At 36.7% G+C, this 21162-nt stretch overlaps 1 protein-coding gene across 2 annotated transcripts in view; it reads left to right on the top strand.

Moving 5' to 3' along the window:
* Positions 1 to 21162, top strand: part of CTNNA3 (catenin alpha 3) — a 1809955-nt gene that overhangs the window by 1173137 nt on the left and 615656 nt on the right. The window lies entirely within an intron of this gene.

The following is a 21162-nucleotide window of genomic DNA, read 5'->3' as shown; positions in this document are numbered from 1 at the left end:
TGATAGAAAAAAAATTTTGTTGGACTTCTAGTGCAATAACTCTTCAGGGGGTTCCATGCAAAGGCAAAGGATGTGACACCAAATGGTGAGCCTCCAGGTTGGTAGATGCCCAACTTCCTCCTAAGGAACAGCTGAGAGATCGCTCAAGAAAAAATGAAGAGACTGGGTCAAAGCAGAAACGATGCCCAGGTGTGAATGTGTCTGGTGGAGAAAGTAAAGTCTGATGCTGTAAGAGCAATATTGCATAGGTACCTGGAGTGTTAGGTTGAGGAATCAAGGTGAATTGAACATGGTCAAGCAGGAGATGGCAAGAGTGAACATTGACATTTTAGGAATCAGTCAACTAAAATGGATGGGAATAGATGAATTTAATTTCATTGACCATTATTTCTACTGCAGTGGGCAAGAATCCCTTAGAAGAAATAGTCAACAAAAGAGTCCAAAATGCAATACTTGTGTGCAGTCTTAAAAATGACAGAATGATCTTGCTTTGTCTCCAAGGCAAACCATTCAACATCACAGTAATCCAATTTGTGCCTCAAAACTAATGCCAAAGAAGTCAAAGTCAAATGGTTCTATGAAGACCTACAAGACCTTCTAGAACTAACACCAAAAAAGATGCCCTTTTAATCATAGGAGATTGGAATGCAAAAGTAGGAAGTCAAGAGATACCTGGAGTAACAGGCAAGTTTGGCCTTGGGGTACAAAATGAAGCAGGGCAAAGACTAACAGAGTTCTGCCAAGAGAATGCACTGGTCATAGCAAACACTCTCTTCCAACAACACTGGAGATGACTCTATACATGGACATCACCAGATGGTCAATACTTAAATCAGATTGAAAATATTTTTTGCAGCCAAATATGGGGAATCTGTATACAGTGAGCAAAAAGAAGACCTGGAACTGAAAAAGAAATGCAGAAAGGCAAAATGATTGTCTGAGGATCCCTTACAAATGTACTTCATAGAGTACATCATGCAAAATGCCTGGCTGGATGAATCCCAAGCTGGAGTCAAGATTGCTGGGAGAAATATCAGTAACCTCAGATATGCAGATGACACCACTCTAATGGCAGAAAGCGAAGAGGAACTAAAGAGTATATTAATGAAAGTGAAAGAGGAGTGTAAAAAAGCTTAAAATTCAACATTCAAAAAGCTAACATCATGGCATCCCATCACTTCATACAGATAGATGGGGGAAAAATAACAGTGGCAGACTGTATTGGACTCCTAAATCACTGAGGATGGTGACTGCAGCCATAAAATTAAAAGATGTTTGCTCCTTGGAAGTAAAGTTATGACAAACCTAGACAGCATATTAACAAGCAAAGACATCACTTTCCCAACAAAGGTCCATCTATTTCAAAGCAATGACTTTTCCTGTAGTCATGTACAGATGTAAAATATGGACCATAATGAAGGCTTAGTGCTGAAGAATTAATGCTTTTGAACCGTGGGCTTGGAGAAGACTCTCTAGAGTCCCTTGGACAGCAAGCTGATCAAACCAGTCAGTCCTAAAGGAGATCAACCCTGAATATTCATTAGAAGGACTGATGCTGAAGCTGAGGCTCCAATACTTTGGCTGCATGACAGAAAGAGCCAACTTATTGCAAAAGACTCTGATGCTACGAAGGGTTGAGTGGAGGAGGTTGTGGGGGTTGGGGGGGACCAACAATGAACATGAGTTTGAGCAAATTCTGGGAGATAGTAAAGGACAAGGAAGCCTGGTGTATTGCAGTCCATGGGGCCCCAGAGTCGGACACAACTTAATGACTGAACAACAGCAACACTAACATTTTTGCAAGAGATCTGGAAATGGTAGTACAGAATAAAATCACCATGGAGATGTCAAATGGTGTGATTAAATTTGAGCAAGTATTTGTAGTTCTGGAAGATTGAGCAGAAATGAAAGAGATCATGTTCTCTTATGATATGTATCCTCTAGATTTAGAAGGAAATGATTGAAGCTAGCCCTGCATGATGACAGAATTTATACAGGAAATAACAAGAGGAAACTTATGCAGATTCTCTATTGAAATTATTGATTGATTTGTTAACAAATGGGTTAAAATCATCGGTAATTATTAAGATGTGTTTGTTCTGAAGATAAAATTCCCAGAATGGGTTCAGTTCAATTCAGTTCAGTTGCTCAGTCGTGTCCTACTCTTTGTGACCCTATGAATCGCAGCACCCCAGGCCTCCCTGTCCATCACCAACTCCCGGAGTTTACTCAAACTCATGTCCATCAAGTCGGTGATGCCATCCAGCCACCTCATCCTCTGTCGTCCCCTTCTCCTCCTGCCCCCAATCCCTCCCAGCATCAGGGTCTTTTCCAATGAGTCACTCTTCGCATGAGGTGGACAAAGTATTGGAGTTTCCGCTTTAGCATCAGTTCTTCCAGTGAATATCCAGTACTGATCTCTTTTAGAATGGACTGGTTGGATCTCCTTGCAGTCCAAGGGACTCTCAAGAATCTTCTCCAACACCACAGTTTGAAAGCATCAATTCTTCAGCATTCAGCTTTCTTCACAGTCCAAGTCTCGCATCCATACATGACCACTGGAAAAACCATAGCCTTGACTAGATGGTTAGCATATGCCGTAAATATGGAATGTAGTTCTAATCGCTGTACCTTGATTTAAAAATAGATATGGAAAAGATCCAGGTCAAATTAAGGAAAATTAGAAGAATTTGCATATGGGAATCATCCATTTTAAAAGATAAGGCCTGAGAGGGAGTAATTTCTAATTTAATACAGTTTTGGAAGGTATGTAAAAGATGAACACACTCATCAATTTATAGACTAGAAATTGGAATGTAGGTCTCTTCATCAATCAACACCTACCTAGACCCAAGTCTGTCTCTTCCAAATTCCATTTGCTCATTCGTGTTCAACTCTTTGGGGCCCCATGGACTATAGCCACCAGGTTCCTCTGTTCATAGCATTTTCCAGGCAATAAAATTGGAGTAGGGTCATTCCCTACTCCAGGGGATCTTCCTGACTAAGGGATCAAACCCAAGTCTCTTGTGTCTCCTACATTGGCAAGCAGATTCTTTACCACTAGTGCAACCTAGGAAACCCAAATTTCACATAGTGGTGATTGTGTCTGTAGTTTTTTTAAGAACTGTTTTAAAAGTAAAATACACCTAAAGATACTGCTACTCATGCTCACCTGCAGTAATTCATGTGAAAAATGCCTCAGCCTCATTTATTCAGTTTAGAACATCTGTACTAATGTCCACAAGTCTGTTCTATACATCTGAGTCTCTTTTTCTGTTTGCATAGACTTTCAAGTTGAGTTTTTAGCCATAAACCATTTTTATTTTTTTGATTTAAAAAAATAAGATACTTGGGGCATATCTCTCTCAGTCGGTGGTCAAGTGATTCCCTTGCATTTTATGTGTTTCTCCTGATCTCAGAACTGACTCATCTAACTTTCTGGTGTGACCCCCTCTAACCCATAAACTAACAAAGGGAATATCATTTACAGCAAAAAACTTGTGTTTCAAGTGAGATCATTCCAAACATACTAGCTACCTAGTCATTGTCTTGTGGTGATATTATTAACAGACAGAAACTTGATTTTATTTACACAGACACCTCACATTTAAGTTTTATAGATAACGTCCTGTCATCCCAAAGAAATCTTGGATTCTAGCTCAGGGACTGTGGCTTGTATTTGTATCTCCAGCAAGAATTTAATGTCTATTTTTGTTATTGGCATTTATGATACTGGTGGTTCTTTTTTTGTTGTGTGTGATGATAACAAATAGAGATAAAAGAAGGAGAGTTTGCTAAAATGAAGGGAAAATGGGTTAATTAATTTTCTGAATTAGTTAGGAAAGGGAAGGAAATATTAAACATCAACCAGGAAGTATTATGGTTATTTTACTTAAGTAATTTTAATTTTAATCCTTTAGGTCAGTCCTTTTCAATATTTAGAGTAGTGCTTTTAAATATGTGCCTATGAATAATCTGAGGATCTTGTTAAAATGCAGATCTCTGATTCAGTGTCTAATAAGCACCTGAGATTCTGCATGCCTAACAATACAGGTGATACTGATGGTATTATTTGGCCCTACAACACATTGAGACAAGGTTTTCCACAGTTCTATGAGATGATATAACATGATGAAATTCCAATACTGATACCAGTAGTACTTTACCAAGCATCATCACACTGGAACAAAAGTTCTGTCGGTTGATGTGTACTCAGTTGTGTCTAACTCTTTGTGACTCCATGGACTATAGCCTGCCAGGCTCCTCTGCCCATAGCATTTTCCAGAAAAAAATCCTATAGATTGACAAGATACATCTTGTAAGCAAACAAATGAAACTGAAAAAGTGAGAAATAATAAAATAATAGAGCTATCACACACAAAAAGAAAACAAATCCTAGTGAAAGTAAGTTAAACTGGGAGACTGAAGTGTATTAACTATCTCTAAAATTGCTTTTTTCCTACTCAGCTAAAATCTAGCTAGGATGGATTTCTTTTACATTGGGACAGTATTATTGTGGAAGACATTTATCTTTTCTTTATATTCATAGCACCTCCTGACAACAGGATGCTTAAAGTCAGTAATTTTCCTTATATTTTCACTGGTGAGTCTATCAGGTTCAAATGACATTTTGATAATTATTTAGAAAGTTTATCAGAAAAGTTTCAAATGCCTGATTCACCAAAGTCATGTGTATGCTCTAGAAGCATGCAGGCTGAACTGCCTGTGAAGCAAGTGGTTTGTTTTTGGTTATGCTGTTTGCAACACTGCCCCCTTCTTAAAACTTCTCACAGGAAGTGTTAATCAAGCTCAAAGTCAATACTTCCAAAGTGAAAGTGAAATTCGCTCAGCTGTGTCCCACTCTTTGGGGCCCCATGGACTATACAGTCCAGGCCAGAATACTGGAATAGGAAGCCTTTCCCTTCTCCAGGGTATCTTCCCAATTCAGGAATCGAACCTGGGTCTCCTGCATTGCAGGAGGATTCTTTACCAGCTGAGCTATCAGAGAAGACCCAATACTTCAAAGTCACTTAATATTTCAGCTCTAAACACAGTGGACTTATAAGCATTAAGCTGTGGAAACATCTTTTCCAGAAATAGCAAAGCTGGTATGCTAAGTCCAGTAACATCAGCTACTCTAAAAATTCTAAGGCCACTACCTTGAAAAAGCTTTAACAGGGGCTTCTACCAACTTTTCAACAAACATAAGAAAGAGTGTACTATCTAATATAAAGACAGTGTCTATGATTGACTTATGGAGAGGGTGGTTATTACTACTTCTGCTGGTGGTGGTGACTTGGTGATACTTCCTGAGGGCTGACTTACATCTTTTAGTGTTTCAGTAAAATCTTTAGTGAAAAGATCTTAGCAGAATACCTGAAAATATGGTTTTCTTTTTTTTTTCCCTTCTGCTTTGAATAGATATTAATCCTTTTGACTGATTTTAATAACATCATGGAGAAGACCCATTCTTTAAAGGGAAATGGAAGGGGCCACAAAAGCTTGCCTTCAGTTTATCTCACATAAACATAAATTAACTAAGAAAAGTCTTACTTTCAGTGGTGGATTTTTCTAAGTTAATGAGGGAAATCATTGTATAGATTGGGTTCTGTGTTACCATCTATTTTGTCTTTGCATTAAAAAATATTGAACCTTAAATATAAGTGAATTTCATGCTCTGAAACACAAAGAGGTAGTCTGGTGTTGTCACTGTCATCCTAATCCTATTCACCCTTACTATTGTGCATCTTTAGCTTCTGTGAATTGTTAAGCTAATGATCAGGTTCCACACAGGAGCTAATTGCTATTTATTCTCTTACATCACAAATTTGTTTTTAAAATCACTTGTCAAATTGAACAAACCACTCATGTTATTAGAAAAGTGAAAACGATTCCTATGAAAGGAAAAAAAAAAGTCTACCAAATTCAAGTAAATGAGCCATCAGTAGTTTAAAATTTTATTTAAGTCTTTTTTGGTAAAAAATTTGTTACATATAAAATGCTTCACTTCTGATTTAATCTTTAACTTTTGTGACTAAAATTTTTCTCTCCTAAGACATGTCTTCTGTAGTTTTCATTTCTGTCATTGGAAATACCATTAACTGATAACTCAAGCCAGAAACTTGGGAGCTATCCTTTGTTGTTGTTGTTCAGTTGCTAAGCTGTGTCCAACTCTTTGCAAGCCCATAGAGTGCACCATGCCAGACTTCACTATCCTTCACCATCTCCTGGTGTTTGCTCAAATTCATCTCCATTGAGTTGATGATGCTGTCTAACCATCTTATTCTCTGTCATCCCCTTCTCCTCCTACCCTCAATCTTACCCAGCATCAGGGTCTTTTCCAGTGAGTTCAACTCTTCACATCAGGTGACCAAACTTCAGCTTCAGCATCAGTCCTTCTATTGAATATTCAGGATTGATTTCGTTTAGAATTGACTGCTTTGATCTCCTTGCAGCCCAAGGGACTCTCAAGAGTCTTCTCCAGCACCACAATTTGAAAGCATCAATTTTCAGTACTCAGCCTTCTTTAAGGGCCAACTCTCTCATCTGTACATGACTACTGGAAAAACCATAGCTTTGACTATACAGACCTTTGTCATCAAAGTGATAACTATCCTTAATTCCTTTTTAATTCTTGTCCATCACATTCAACTGGTTATAATTTTGTGAATTTTGTATGTTAATTACCCCTTGAATCTTCACTGCAACTATTGCCTCAGCTTACAGACCATTACTTCCCATTCCTAATTAGGAGGGCTGAAAATGAGGCTAGAAAATGGAAGGAAACATAATGTCTTTTATGTCAAGAAAACTCAGTCATCATAAAAATTATGCTTGGTCTGCATCATGGAGAGCATCCAGTTCTTCCCAATCCATTATGTGAAATGACATTAGCTCTTCAAATAGACTCAGCCAGCTGCTAAAAGTCATAGTAGGTTTGTCATCTATATTTCCCCAGACAGTATTTCCTCCTGTTCATAGATTGTGTCCTGCTCAATCTAATTTTCGTGGGTCCAGCTCCCAGGAAGCAGTAGTACTTTATTCCTGAGTTCTATACATAGCCCAGCATATTCACATCTGTAATTAAAAATCACAGCTTTATTTATCTTTTACTATGGATGTTATGGCTCAAGGCTGCTGAACAACAAAAAAAATAGTACATTAAAATTAAGAATTTCAGTTCTGCATTCAATGAAGAGTGGCTGTTTTCCAGTGTATAGTATCATTATATCTTCCTAGGGTAATATCTATCAACTAACTCATTAGCAGCTGAAAATTCAGGTTGTTTGTTTTACTTAAGAAGCATACTCCCAAAGAGAGTTCTCCTGAATGTAGGCCATTGCTTCTTCAGTGTGTATTTATTACAATAAGTAGGGCATTACTGTGGTGCTTCACATGCACCAGTGAATATGCTTCAGCAATTAGGGACTCCAGGTCCTAGAGAGTGAAATAAACATCCAGAACGTTTACAGTCTTTTCTGATCAGGAAGAAGTCTTCTCTAATATAGTAAATTTCCAAAAATAATGTTTATAATTATTTGATATGGAAAAATGATTATCTTTTCTTCCATCTCCAGAATGAAAATTACTTTCTCCTCAAATTCTCACTCTTAATTGCTTTAAAAAATTCAGGATTTTTTGTGCATAATAATACTTTAAAGTTATATAGTTTATATTTTGAAATCACTCCTAATATGGTATACTTTACTATTTTGTTCTAAATAATTCTATTGGATAGACATCATATTCCAAATTTGACAGATTAAAGAAAAAATATAAAGAATGGGTTGCCTGACTATATACAAAGCTTCTAATTGAGAAAGACAACTCAAACTCATTCTCAGGGAATTTTGTTTTACTCCCTCTCTCTCTCTCCCTGTCTTCAGATCTTTACAAAACAGAAGCTTAGAAAAATTTACTAATATTCACTTTTCTTGGTAGCATCTATTTTTCCTTTTTTTAAAAATTAAACTGTAGTTGATTTAGAGTATTATGTTAGTTTTAGGTATATAGCATAGTGTTTCAATATTTTATAGATGATACTCCATTTGAAGTTATTACAAAATAATGGCTATGTTTCCCTGTGCCATACAATATAGTCTTTTTCTGTATCTATTTTATACATAATAATTTTTATCTCTCAATCCCATACCCGGATTTTGCCCCTCCTCTCTTCCTTCACCCTACTAGTATCCATTAGTTTGTTTCCTATATCAGTGAGTCTGTTTTGTTATATACATTGGTTTTTTATTTTTAGATTCCACATATAAGTGGTAAAATATAGTATCTATCTTTCTCTGACTTATTTCATTGAGCAGAATACTCTCTAGGTCTATCCATTTGTTGCAAATGATACAATTTCATTATTTTTTATGTCTGGTACTATTCTATCATATATATATATAGAGAGAGAGAGCTTCCCTGGTGGCTCAGAGGTTAAGCCGTTTTCCTGCAATGAGGGAGACCTGGGTTCAACCCCTAGGTCAGGAAGATCCCCTGGAGAGGGAAATGGCAACCCACTCCAGTATTCTTGCCTGGAGAATCCCATGGATGGAGGAGCCTGGTGGGCTATAGTCCATGGGGTTGCAAAAAGTTGGACACGACTGAGCGACTTCACTTTCACTTCATATATATATATATATATATAATGTATGTCCCCCCACACACACACACATTTGATAGAATAGACACATACAAACACACCACAGCTTCTTTATTAACTTATCTGTTGATGGACACTTGGGTTATATTCGTAAGTTGGCTATTGTAAATAATGCTGCTATGGACATTTTGGGTGTGCATATCTTTTACAGTTAGTATTTTCATATTTTTCAAAGGTATACCCAAAATTAGAATTGCTGGGTCGTATGGTAATTTTATTTTTAGTTTTCTGAGGAAACTTGATAATGTTTTCCATGCTGATTGTACCAATTTACAATCCCAGCAACAATGTATGAGGGTCCCCCTTTCTCCATATCATCTCCAATATTTGATTTTTTGTGGTCTGTTTGACGATACTCATTCTGACAGATGTGAGATGATATCTCCTGTGGTTTTGATTTGCATTTCCCTTATAAATTAGCAACATTGAGCATATTTTTGTGTGCCTGTTAACTATCTCTGTGTGTCTTCTTTGGGAAACTGTCTTTTCAGATCTTTTATCAATTTTTTTGAAGTTTTTTCTTGATAGTTGTATAAGCTCTCTCTCTATATATATATATGTGTGTATATACATACACATGCACTAACATACATATTTATACATAGTATAAATATATTATTATATATATACTATATACTAATATATGCTATTATAAAATATATATATTATGTGTGTATATATATATATCAAGAGAGATAGATAGATATAGTATATTAACCCTTTATTGGTCATATTACTTGCAAATATTTCCTCCCATTCCATAGCTTGTTTTTTCATTTTGTCAATTGTTCCTTTGCTGTGCAAATGTTTTTAAGTTTGATTAGGCTCCATTTGATAATTTTTGCTTTTATTTATTTTGCCTTAGGAGATAGACCCAAAAAAATGTTGCCAAAATATATATCAAAGTGTGTTCTGCCTGTGTTCTCTTTTAGGAGTTTTATGGTTTCAGGGCTTACATTTAGAATTTAATCATTTAGAGTTTATATTTTTTATGATGTAAGAAAAAATTTTAATCTCATGATTTTACATATAGCTGTTCTGTTTTCCTAGCACCACTTGTTGAGGACACTGTCTTTTTTCCATTACATGGTGTTTTATCCTTTGTCATAGACTAATTGACCATTCATGTGAGTTTATTTCTGAACTCTACATTCTGTCCCATTGGTCTATGTCTGTGATTTGTGCCAGTACTATACTGTTTGATTCCTATAACTTTGTAGTATAGTCTGATATCAGGAAGTGTATTACCTCCAGTTTTGTCCTTTTTTCTCAAGATTGCTTTGGCAATTCAGGGTCTTTTGTGGGTCCATATAAATTTTTGGATTATTCTAGTTTTGTGAAAAAAATGTCATGGTATTTTGATAAGGATTTTTATTAAATCTGTAGATGATTTTCATAGTATGGAAACTTTAGCAATATGGATTTTTCCAATTTGAGAACATGGGCTATCTTTCCATTTTTTTGTATCATCTTCAATTTTCTTCATCTATAGTTTTCAGAGTATAGATCTTCCACCTTCTTGATTAAATTTATTCCTAGCTATTTATTTTTTGATGTTATTTTGTTTGGAACCTTTTTGCTTTATCTTTCTGATAGTTTATTATTAATATATTATATTTTTCTTAATTTTATTTTTGCTTTTCCATCTATACATTGGTAATAAAAGGGTTTGCTTTTATTGTCTCAGGGAAATTTGAATAGTTGATAGAACACTCCCTTATTTGTCCTGACTATGTGGTTAAAATTGCTACAATATTTCTTAACTGACTTTCCATCTTGGATTCCTTCTTGTTTTCCTGTTCTGACCCTAGCTGACTAAGTTACTGAATTCAAATCTGAACAATTAGCAAATTGGCAAATTTTTGAGTATGGTAATTCAATAGGAAAAATTCCATTTTAATGTTTAACTTTCTCTAACTCTAGTTTCTCTAATATTGAAATATAGGCAAGTCCTGGTGGTGCAGTCCATTGGCCAATGCTCCTCATTGGAATGGCCCTCAAAATATCTAACTGTGAAGATTTAATCAGCACTTTTTCTTTTGAATACAAACCTTATTAGTGCCTCCATACTTCTCCCTGTGATTCCATTCTTTAGTTATAAGAAAATCAATATAGACTTTTTTTTTGCATCAATTTGCACTTTATTGTTTAGCATGTTCTTATTCCAAAACCCTTATTCTTTTCTCTCAAATATGTTTTGAGCTTTTGCTGAGTACCAGGCACTTTGTTCTCTTCATTGGATTCTCCCAGCAGCCCATCTATATTGTTCAATATAGACTTTTTAAATTGCTTTTATTTTAGGTACTAGTATAAAAGTTCTTTGCAGGGAGGAACTTACTTGGGAAAAGGCTTTGTTAAATGTGTAGGCTAGCACAGGAGAAGGAACTGTAGACTGGAGCCTAGTTATATGGAAAGGGGATCCTACTAGACACTTTGCACATGCCCTGGGGAGATAACATTGAAACATTAAAATTCATGCTTTGCAGTACAGTCAGGGATACAGATCACATATCAAATGAACTCAAAATTCACTCTAATGGACATCTTATACATAATGAGATAAATACGCAAGGAGAAAAATGCATTGTTTTATGACAGTATATCACTAGAAACTTGACCTAGATTACTAGGATTAGATAAAGTTTTCCTGAGGAAGTGACCTCTATTAGATGAATTATTCTTGTTGTGACCTCTGTTAGATGAATTAGTTACCTAAAAAGAGGTAGAAAGGGGAACTGATGATAAATGATGCTAGAGAAATAAACAGGCATCAAATATTTCAGACCTTTAAAGTCAAGTTAGGTAGTTTTGCATTTATCCTGAGACAGATGGGAATGTCATGAGATTTGTAATTCAGAAATATTAGATTATAGAGAGTGGCTGGAAACAGTTACCTTAATGGTTCCATTGAGAGATAATGGTACCAGAGTGTAGACTTGTGGCAGCAGACATAATATCCAAGAAGCCAAAATGCTAGGTCAAGAACTTTAAGAAAATATCTCTTCTAGGAGCCCACTGGAGGGAGAAAGAGTGGGAATAAAAGTAATGAGAAAAACAGAGCAAGTCATCCTTGACTATTTTAACCCAGCTCTTACCCTGTATCCTATGTACATATCTTGTTAAAACATCTTGAAAGTGCAGGGAAAATATTGCTTTATATGATCTGGATTTTATATACTGTTAACCTTTATCAAATATTTGTGTGTGACTTTTCTCTCTTGTTCAGTCACCAAGTTCTGAGTTTGTTTTGTCTGTTTTTCTGCTTTAGATAAATAGCAGATAAATAGAAAACACTCTTGACAATTAAAAACATTAAGTCTCCTAATGTGTTTGAACTCTTTTCAGTTCATGCTTTTAGATAAGACCAAGTTAAATCTTCAGAAAATCCAAACACATGGAGAGAATGTCTAATCCAAAGCATTCAGACATTGCAAATATATACTTTTTTAAATTTAAAAATTTTCCAAACTCTTATCATAAAGTACATTTAAAATTTAATAAATAGCTTATGTTTTGCCTTTATTTTGCTGTTGTTGAGTTGCTAAGTCATGTCTGACTGTTACTCCATGAACTATAGCATGCCAGGCTCCTCTTTCCATGGGATTTTACCGGGTTGGATTGACATTTCCTTCTCCAGGGGATCATCTTGACCCAGGGATCAAACCCTCGTCTCCTGCTTGGCAGGTAATTTCTTTACTCCTTAGCCATCTTGGAAGCCCCCCTTTGCTTTTACACTTATGTGGAATTGCTGGTGCCATAAAAGGAACTTTGTAGATGTTTCTGATATAAAATAACTTTTTTTTTCTTTAAAAGAGAGTTTATCAATTTGGCAAAGCTATCAAATTCATTTTTAATTCTTCCACCTGATCCCAAATAATTTGGAAAATGGTAAATATCTTTTTCTACTATAAATTCTAAACTTATTAAATACATGAGTGGCATATTAAAATGAATCCAAAAATCTTGGTTATTTTTGTTTGTTTCATCATTAGAAATTAAGGTATTTGTATTACCTTAATTTGTAATACACAGTACTGATTTCAGAATTTTCTTTTTTTAAGCAAATTTTCTCTGATTTTAGTTCTATATTATCAGTTCAGTTCAGTTCAGTTCAGACACTCAGTCATGTCCGACTCTTTTCGACCCCATGAGCTGCAGCACGGCAGGCCTCCCTGTCCATCACCAACTCCCGGAGCCTACCCAAACTCATGTCCATTGAGTCGGTGATGCCATCCAACCATCTTATCCTCTGTCGTCCCCTTCTCCTCCTGCCCTCAATCTTTCCCAGCAACAGCGTCTTTTCAAATGGGTCAGTTCCTTGCATCGGGTGCCCAAAGTATTGGAGTTTCAGCTTCAACATCAGACACCCAATGAACACCCAGGACTGATCTCCTTTAGGAAGGACTGGTTGGATCTCCTTGCAGTCCAAGAGACTCTCAAGAGTCTTCTCCGACACCACAGTTCAAAAGCATCAATTTTTCGGCACTCAGCTTTCCTTATAGTCCAACTCTCACATCCATACATGACTACTGGAAAAACCATAGCCTTGACTAGATGAAACTTTGTTGGCAAAGTAATATCTTTGCTTTTTAATATGCTATCTAGGTTGGTCATAACTTTCCTTCCAAGGAGTAAGCATTTTTTAGTTTCATGGGTACAATCACCATCTGCAGTGATTTTGGAGCCCAAGCAGATAAAGTCTCTCACTGTTTCCACTGTTTTCCCATCTATTTGCCATGAAATGATGGGACCAGATGCCATGATCTTAGTTTTCTGAATGTTGAGCTTTAAACCAACTTTTTCACTCTCCTCTTTCACTTTCATCAAGAGGCTCTTTAGTTCTTCTTTGCTTTTTGCCACAAGGGTGATGTCCTCTGCATATCTGAGGTTGTTGATATTTCTCCCAGCAATCTTGATTCCAGCTTGTGCTTCCTCCAGCCCAGCGTTTCTCACGATGTACTCTGCATATAAGTTAAATAAGTAGTGTGACAATATACAGCCTTGACATACTCCTTTTCCTATTTGGAACCAGTCTGTTGTTCCATGTCCAGTTCTAACTGTTGCTTCCTGAGCTGCATACAGGTTTCTCAAGAGGCAGGTCAGGTGGTCTGGTATTCCCATCTTTTTCAGAATTTTGCAGAGTTTATTGTGATCCCACACAGTCAAAGTCTTTGGCATATTCAGTAAAGCAGAAATAGATGTTTCTCTGGAACTCTCTTGCTTTTTCGATGATCCAGTGGATGTTGGCTATATTTAACTATATTATGCTGCTGCTGCTGCTAAGTCATTTCAGTTGTGTCCGACTCTGTGTGACCCCATGGATTATAGCCCACCAGGCTTCTCTGTCCACTGAATTATAGTTAACTCTAAAAAGTAAAGTGTTTCTTTAGATTCATTTTTCCTTAAATTCATTTTTGTTTAAGGGACATTTTTATGATTAACATCAAAATGATCATTGAGTTGATCAAAACTGTGAATTCTTAGTGTATTTGTGTGGCTCAGATGGTAAAGATTCCACAAAAATCTTTGCAAGAGGGAGGCCTAAGTTCTTTCCCTGGGTTCAGAAGATCCCCTGGAGGAGGCCATGGAATTCCACTCCAGTATTCTTGACTGGGAAATCCCATGGCCAGAGGAGCTGGTGAGCTACAGTCTATGCGGTTGCAGAAGAGTTGGACATGGCTTAGCAAGCCATGTCCACCAACCTGTCTTAATAATTAGTACAGAGAACAGGAAAATAGTATTTTGATTTTCCTGTAAAGTATTTGTCTTTTACAAACCTTCTGGGGAGCATTACATTTTCCATAGCTTAAATAGTCCGAGGTTGAATTTTCTCCTTTGGTCTAGCAGTATGGATTAAGAGAGACAAGAGCTTGTACTAGAATATGTGTAAAAGAAAGACAAAGACTTTATCCCAAAAATCAACTTTTGCACCCCTACCCGATTTATTTTACCCTACTTTATTTTCTGACTGTGGGGTTTGTGAGATCTTAGTTCCCAGACCAGGGAGTGAATCCAGACCCTCAGCGGTGAAAGTACCTAAGTCCTAGCCACTGAACCACCAGGAAATTCCCATCCCTTTCCCTTTCTAAAAATTGCTTTTCATTGCTAGAGTAGGGCTTCCCTCGTAGCTCAGACAGTAAAGAACCCATCTGCAATACAGGCGACCTAGGTTTGATCTTTGGGTTGGGAAGATCCCCTGGAGGAGGACATGGCAGCCCACTCCAATATTCTTGCTTGGAGAATCCCCATGGACAGAGGAGCCTGGTGGGCTACCATCCAAGGGGTTGCAGAATTGGACAGGACTGAGCAACAAGCACAGCATACAGAGAGTAGGTTTTTCATGTGTATCCAAATGCTTCCCAGGTGGTAAAGAACCTACCTGCCAGTGCAGGAGATACGAGACCTTGACTCAATTTCTGGTTCAGGAAGGTTCCCTGGAGGAGAGCATGGCAACCTACACTAGTATTCTTGCCCGCAGAATCCCATGGGCAGAGGAATCTGATGGGCTACAATCCATTAGGTCACAAAGAGTCAGATACAACTGAAGTGCCTTAGCATGCACACACACAAATGCAAGTTAAAGCCTCATGAGAAGATTCATGTGAGTAATGCTCTCATATAGGGATTATCCTTTCATGGAGTAATGAGACTGCAACACTATTAGGCCAAACTTGAATGCAATCTAGTTGTTTATAAACCTGTGAGGGTCTATGACAGGTTACGCCTCCTCACCACCACCCTTCCCCAGCCTCGAAATGCTTTTATAATTTAATGTAAAGATGTGACTATGGAGATTCTTTGATGACAAATATCACGTAGCTTACTTTTAAAACTCAATTATAGTTTCCCAGGAATTAAAGAAGACAAAAAAGAAAAGATTATCAAAAATAAGGAAAAGTGGAAACACCAGCAAAGAAAGCGAGAAACATTTGGTAGTAGAATATTATTTAAGAAAAGAACGCACAAAATTGGAGCATTGAATGTGATGTCATTACCATGATTGCTACTATTCCAAAATTATTACAGTTACCAGTTTAAGTACATTTCATATAAATTCTTGTCACACACTAGCTTAGATGTATTGGAGGTATCATATATCTAGTTATTTTAATTTTCTCTACACACCATGACATTGAGGTAATCAGACCTATAGGTACTTCCACATAACTCATCTTTTTAATCCACAAAGTGCTTTTGTTATATTAACTAAGATGTTTAAGATTATTTGTATGAATGTCAATACTGAAATATTTCTGAGGGAAATTAAATTAAATGGATTTATTTTCACTTTGAAAGAAACTGTTTTCAGGAATCTTTTAAGAGAAGTATATACATCAGTTGATAGTATTAAATCTGTATGTTCAAAGGAATCTGAGAGGGATCAGCTAACTCAAGTACTGCCCCCACCCCAAACTCAGTGCAAACTTACCTATTCTTCTGGGAAAATGAGTCCTGGAAGAGCCAATATGACTCTTCTGGGTATATAAAATCAGTTTGAAGCTAAGTAAAACTCTAATTTAAGCCTCTTGTCTTACAATCTAGAGTTCCCTTTGTAACTTTGCACAAATTATTCAGTCTCTTTATGCCTTTATTTTCTCACTAGTAAAATGAGAATAGTGGTAGGATCTTCCTCATTGGATTCAAAATATTAATTCCAATGAACTGCTTAGAAACTCTGCTTATGACATTTAAGTGGAGAAATTGGAAGCTTAGTATATTGCCAGTTAGAATGTAAAGTGGTATAGCCACTGTGGAAAACAATATGATATTTCCTCAAAAAAGTTTAACTTAGAATTACCCCATGACCCAGAAATTAAATTTTTGGTGTATAAATGAAATATTTGAAAGCCAGGACTTGATGAGATGTTTGTATACCATTGCATATGCATGACTCACAGTAACCAAAAGGTTAAGCATAAGCAAGAGGTTAATGGATAACCAAAATATATGTATAGTGGAATATTATTCAGCTTTAAAAAGAAATAAAGTTTTGACACATGCTACAACAGATGGGCCTTGAAAGCATTATTCTACATGTAAAAGCCACGCACAAAAGGTCAAATATTATACAATTCCACTTTTATGAGGTATCTAGAATAGATTGATAGGGTGAGGAGAGGAGAGAATAAAAAGATTTTGTTTGATGGGTACACAGTTTCATTCATTGTTCTTTCAATTGACTGGCTTATTTTACTCTATGCTCTTTCTTTTCTTTACATCATAACTTCGATCTACTCATAGTGTCTTCTTTCAACTTTGGTTTGTTCTACTTCCTCAGGGCCTTAACCCCATCAGTCCCCCTCTGGTTCTGATATTACTACAAGACCTCTGTGTAAATCTTTGTTCAAATATTCAATAGAGATTTGAATGCCTTAACCTTTTACATCATGCCCGTGACTACTAATGGTTGTCCTTCAGGTGAATACCAGCGTATGATCTAAATACTTTTGAAAAGGGGAAAAAAAAATATGCTGAACTTGGCTCCCTATGGCTGTTCTCTAACAGTAAACCTTGAATCAACTAAAATCTTTTAGGGAGAGTTAATAAATATAGCAGGAACTATAATTTGCATGCTTAATGTACCAAGAAGCAAGGATAAATAAAACACAGTCCCTCCTATCAAGAGGCTCATATGGGGCAGAGGTGTATAAACACTCAGGCAATATGATAATTGCTATTTGGTTATATGGACAAAGTACTTTTAAAACACAGAAGACAGTTCACGTTCCAGGGTATAGAGAATGGGACAGATGTCACAGTATGCAGTGGTATTTCAGCAGGTTTATAAAAGGTAAGAGTTGTTTCCTCAGAAGGACCAAAGAATGGAAAGTGATGGAGCAATGGTGTTGAGGCAGATTCAGTTGTAAGAAAAAAATCATGGAAGTATGGAGGTACATGGTGTGATCAGGAGATAAAGCTGAAGATAGCTGGAATGTAGGCTAAAATGAGGGCAGTCATTACAGCAGGCAAGATGGGACAGGATCTCTTGTGCATTTGAAAAATAAATGTGTTTGTCATAGGAGAATGGCCTGGAGCAAACAGGGGCTAGGTCAGGAAACTATTTGGAAGGGTATTAAAATAGTCCTGTTAATATATAAGATCATTTTAAAAAAATAGTCCTGTTAAACTAAGATCATGGCATCTGGTCCCATCACTTCTTGACAAATAGATGGGGAAACATTGGAAACAGTGGCAGACTTTACTTCCTCGGGTTCCAAAAGCACTGCAGATGGTGACTGCAGCCATGAAATAAAAAGATGCTTGCTCTTTGGAAGAAAAACTATGAAAAACCTAGATAGCATATTAAAAAGCAGACACATTGCTTTGCCGACAAAGGTTCATATAGTCTAAAGATATGGTGTTTCCAGTAGTCACATATGGATGTGAGAGTTGAACCATAAAGAAGTCTGAGCACCGACAAATTGATGCTTTTGAATTGTGGTGTTGGAGAAGACTCTTGAGAGTCCCTTGGACTGCAAGGAGATCCAACCAGTCCATCCTAAAGGAAATCAGTCCTGAATATTCATTGGAAGGACTGATGCTGAAGCTGAAACTCCAATACTTTGGCCACCTGATGCGAAGAACTGACTCACTGGAAAAGACCCTGATGCTGGGAAGATTGAAGGCAGGAGAAGGGGATGACAGAGGATGAGATGGTTAGATGGCATCACCAACTCAATGGACATGAGTTTGAGCAAACTCCAGGAGATAGTGAAGGACAGGGAAGCCTGGTGTGCTGCAGTCCATGGGGTACCAAAGAGTCAGAAGGAACTGAGCAACTGAACAACAGCAACAAGATATAAAAAGGTCCTAAAGTTAAAGATGCTGTTTCAAAGGATAATCAACTGATTACGTGATGAATGGGGCCAAGGGTGATTCTGATATGTACACATCTCAACTATAATCTAAAGAAAGATGCCTCAGGAAGCAACATCATTCAGTTTAAATTTAAGTCATCTTTAGTTATGCATAAGGAGTATTTGAGAATATTCTCCCCCACTTCTCAAGATATGTATCTGAACTATTAGGAGGACGACACTGGGATGAAGATTTCTTCTGCCTTAAAGAAGGGTTGCACATCATTCAAGTTTTTTTCTGCTTTTAGTTTTAAGTTAAATATCAGGAGTCAAGTAGGATATATATCTCTCCTAGTGTGTAGTGTTGAATCAGTTAAACTGAATCAGCTGCAGGACTGAAAATGTTCATACAAAATACGGCGTGCCATATATTTCTGATACCACATCACCACTAAGGGATCTGCATGAGTACTTAAAAAGTATGCAGAGACTGTGAAGGCATAATGGCAGCACAATCACATGTGTCCAGTTGTTCAACTGCAGGGACAATGAAACACCGGAGACCAGAGCCTCTGCAGTGTACATTGGTAGTTGCTGTTTTTGTTCAGTCACTCAGTCATGTCTGGTTCTTTGCGACCTCATAGACTGTAACACGCCAGGCTTCCCTGTCCTACATTATAAGTTAGTAGGTTAATAAAGCTCTAAAACTACATTCCGGGAATTCTGTAGTTGTTATTACTAAAGGTAGGTTGTGTTTCCTTAAGTTCAATGTGTTCCTCTTTCATAAAAAAGAAATAAGAGAATATCAACATAACAATTTCAAGCACTTAATTTCCTCCTATACCTCCAGTAATTTGTGGAAAATCACACCAGTGAGGCACAAACTTTGAGTTACCTAGTAGAAAAAAGATTCTTTTTATTATTGTTGTCATTACATTTTGGTGAAGTATGAATCTTGTATCCAATATTCTGCCACACTAATGATTCCTATTTCCCAAATTCAAAAGTCATTTATAATCCTCATTATTCTTTACCTTCCTATGGTATTTGACCTTTCGAAAAGATTTGCTTCCTCATCTCGACTCTTGAATACCTTACTTTTCTACCTCCTTGATGATTTCTTCTCTCATCTTTATCACTTCCATTTTATCCTTTCCTCGTATGTATTGGTGCTTTCCAAACCTGTGTTCTTTCCTCCCTTCCATTATCTTTGTGATTTTTCTGCAACTCTGTTACTATCTCCTCTTCCCAAGAAGATGAGGTTAGGGTCTACCTTGCTTCTAGGTCTTCATTGTACTTGTTATTGCCTCTTCCTTAATGGATATAACCTTATACTAATTTCCACTTATTTTTTCAGATTTCAATCCTTTGAAACATCTTTCCTTATGGAGCTGAGTACCTCTTCCAACATGTTTTATGGCATCTTCTGTCACCTTTATAATAGCCCCTACATTGTTAACACTTAAGTATTGGAGTGGTGTCCTAACTGGGAGCCCCAGACCAATAGCATCACTATCACCTGGGAATTTGTTAGACAGGCAAATTCTCAGGCTCCAAAGCACATCAACTGAATCAGAAACTCTAGTGTGTGGCTCAGGAATCTATTGTAATAAGCTATCCAAGGGAATTCAGATACAGGATAAAGTGAGAATCGCTGGTATGTTGCATTTGGCTGGCTTTGGTCGTCTTTCGCTTTTAGATCATGGGCTGTTTTAGAAACGATGATGAAATATTTTTCATTGTGATGCCCTTAGTATCCAGTGTAGAACTGGATGCATTGTTGCTGCATAGCACTGATTTATTACAATGCATGAACTATAAATGAGTAAATGAATGACAGCTTTTTTGTGAAATTCAATTTCATATCTCTGATTGACCACTATGTAATTTGTAGAGAGAGCCAAGAGTCCCTTCAAAGTGAACCTCTGTATTAGAAAGGTTGACATCTAATACCCTTCATCAACAATGTCTTCCAGAACAGTTGCACACGTCTGCTTTTACAACCCTGAATGACTTTTTAACCTCCATTTTCTATCAATACTATAATCATTCTCTTCATTAATCATGGAAGAACCTTAGTAATCACCTTTCTTTGAAGAATAACTTCATTCACTCTGAGTATACAACTAAAGCATATTCCCCATGGAAAGTCTGAACAATTCAGTTACACACACAAAATCAAATTAAAGCACTGAAAATTCCATCACTCTGAAAGAACCATTGTTATTTGTATGGATTTATCTAACTTTTAGTTCTAGCATATTTGCTAGAAGTGGCATTTTATGAAGCATGATGTTCTGTAAGCTGCTGTTATTACACTATTGTGGGAATATTTCCATGTTCTAAAGCATTATTTTCTAAAGAGTCATTTATGTCTGCATTATATTTTTGACAATAATTGATCTATCCTAATTCAAATTATTAAAAGTCCATGAAAACTTTTACAACACCTCCGCTATTGCAGTCCAAGCTTTCTTACTCTTGTATCCTATTACAGTAGCCTCCTTTGCCAAATTAATCTTTTTAAAGTGTAGTTCTGAGAAAATCACTCAAAAGTCAAAGGGACTCTCCAGTACCTTCCAAATAAGGCTTCAGTCTTGAGCAGGACAGTTAAGGGCTCCTTTTGCATACCCAGGCTCTAGGTGAGACTACTTACCAATCTCATAGCAATTCTCCTGTTTACTCACCTTTTGAATATAGCCA

This window comes from Odocoileus virginianus, chromosome 7, assembly GCF_023699985.2.
Source record: "Odocoileus virginianus isolate 20LAN1187 ecotype Illinois chromosome 7, Ovbor_1.2, whole genome shotgun sequence".
Lineage (NCBI taxonomy): Eukaryota > Metazoa > Chordata > Mammalia > Artiodactyla > Cervidae > Odocoileus > Odocoileus virginianus.
The sequence above is the reverse complement of the archived record's forward strand: the minus strand, read 5'-3'. Positions and strand labels throughout refer to the sequence as shown.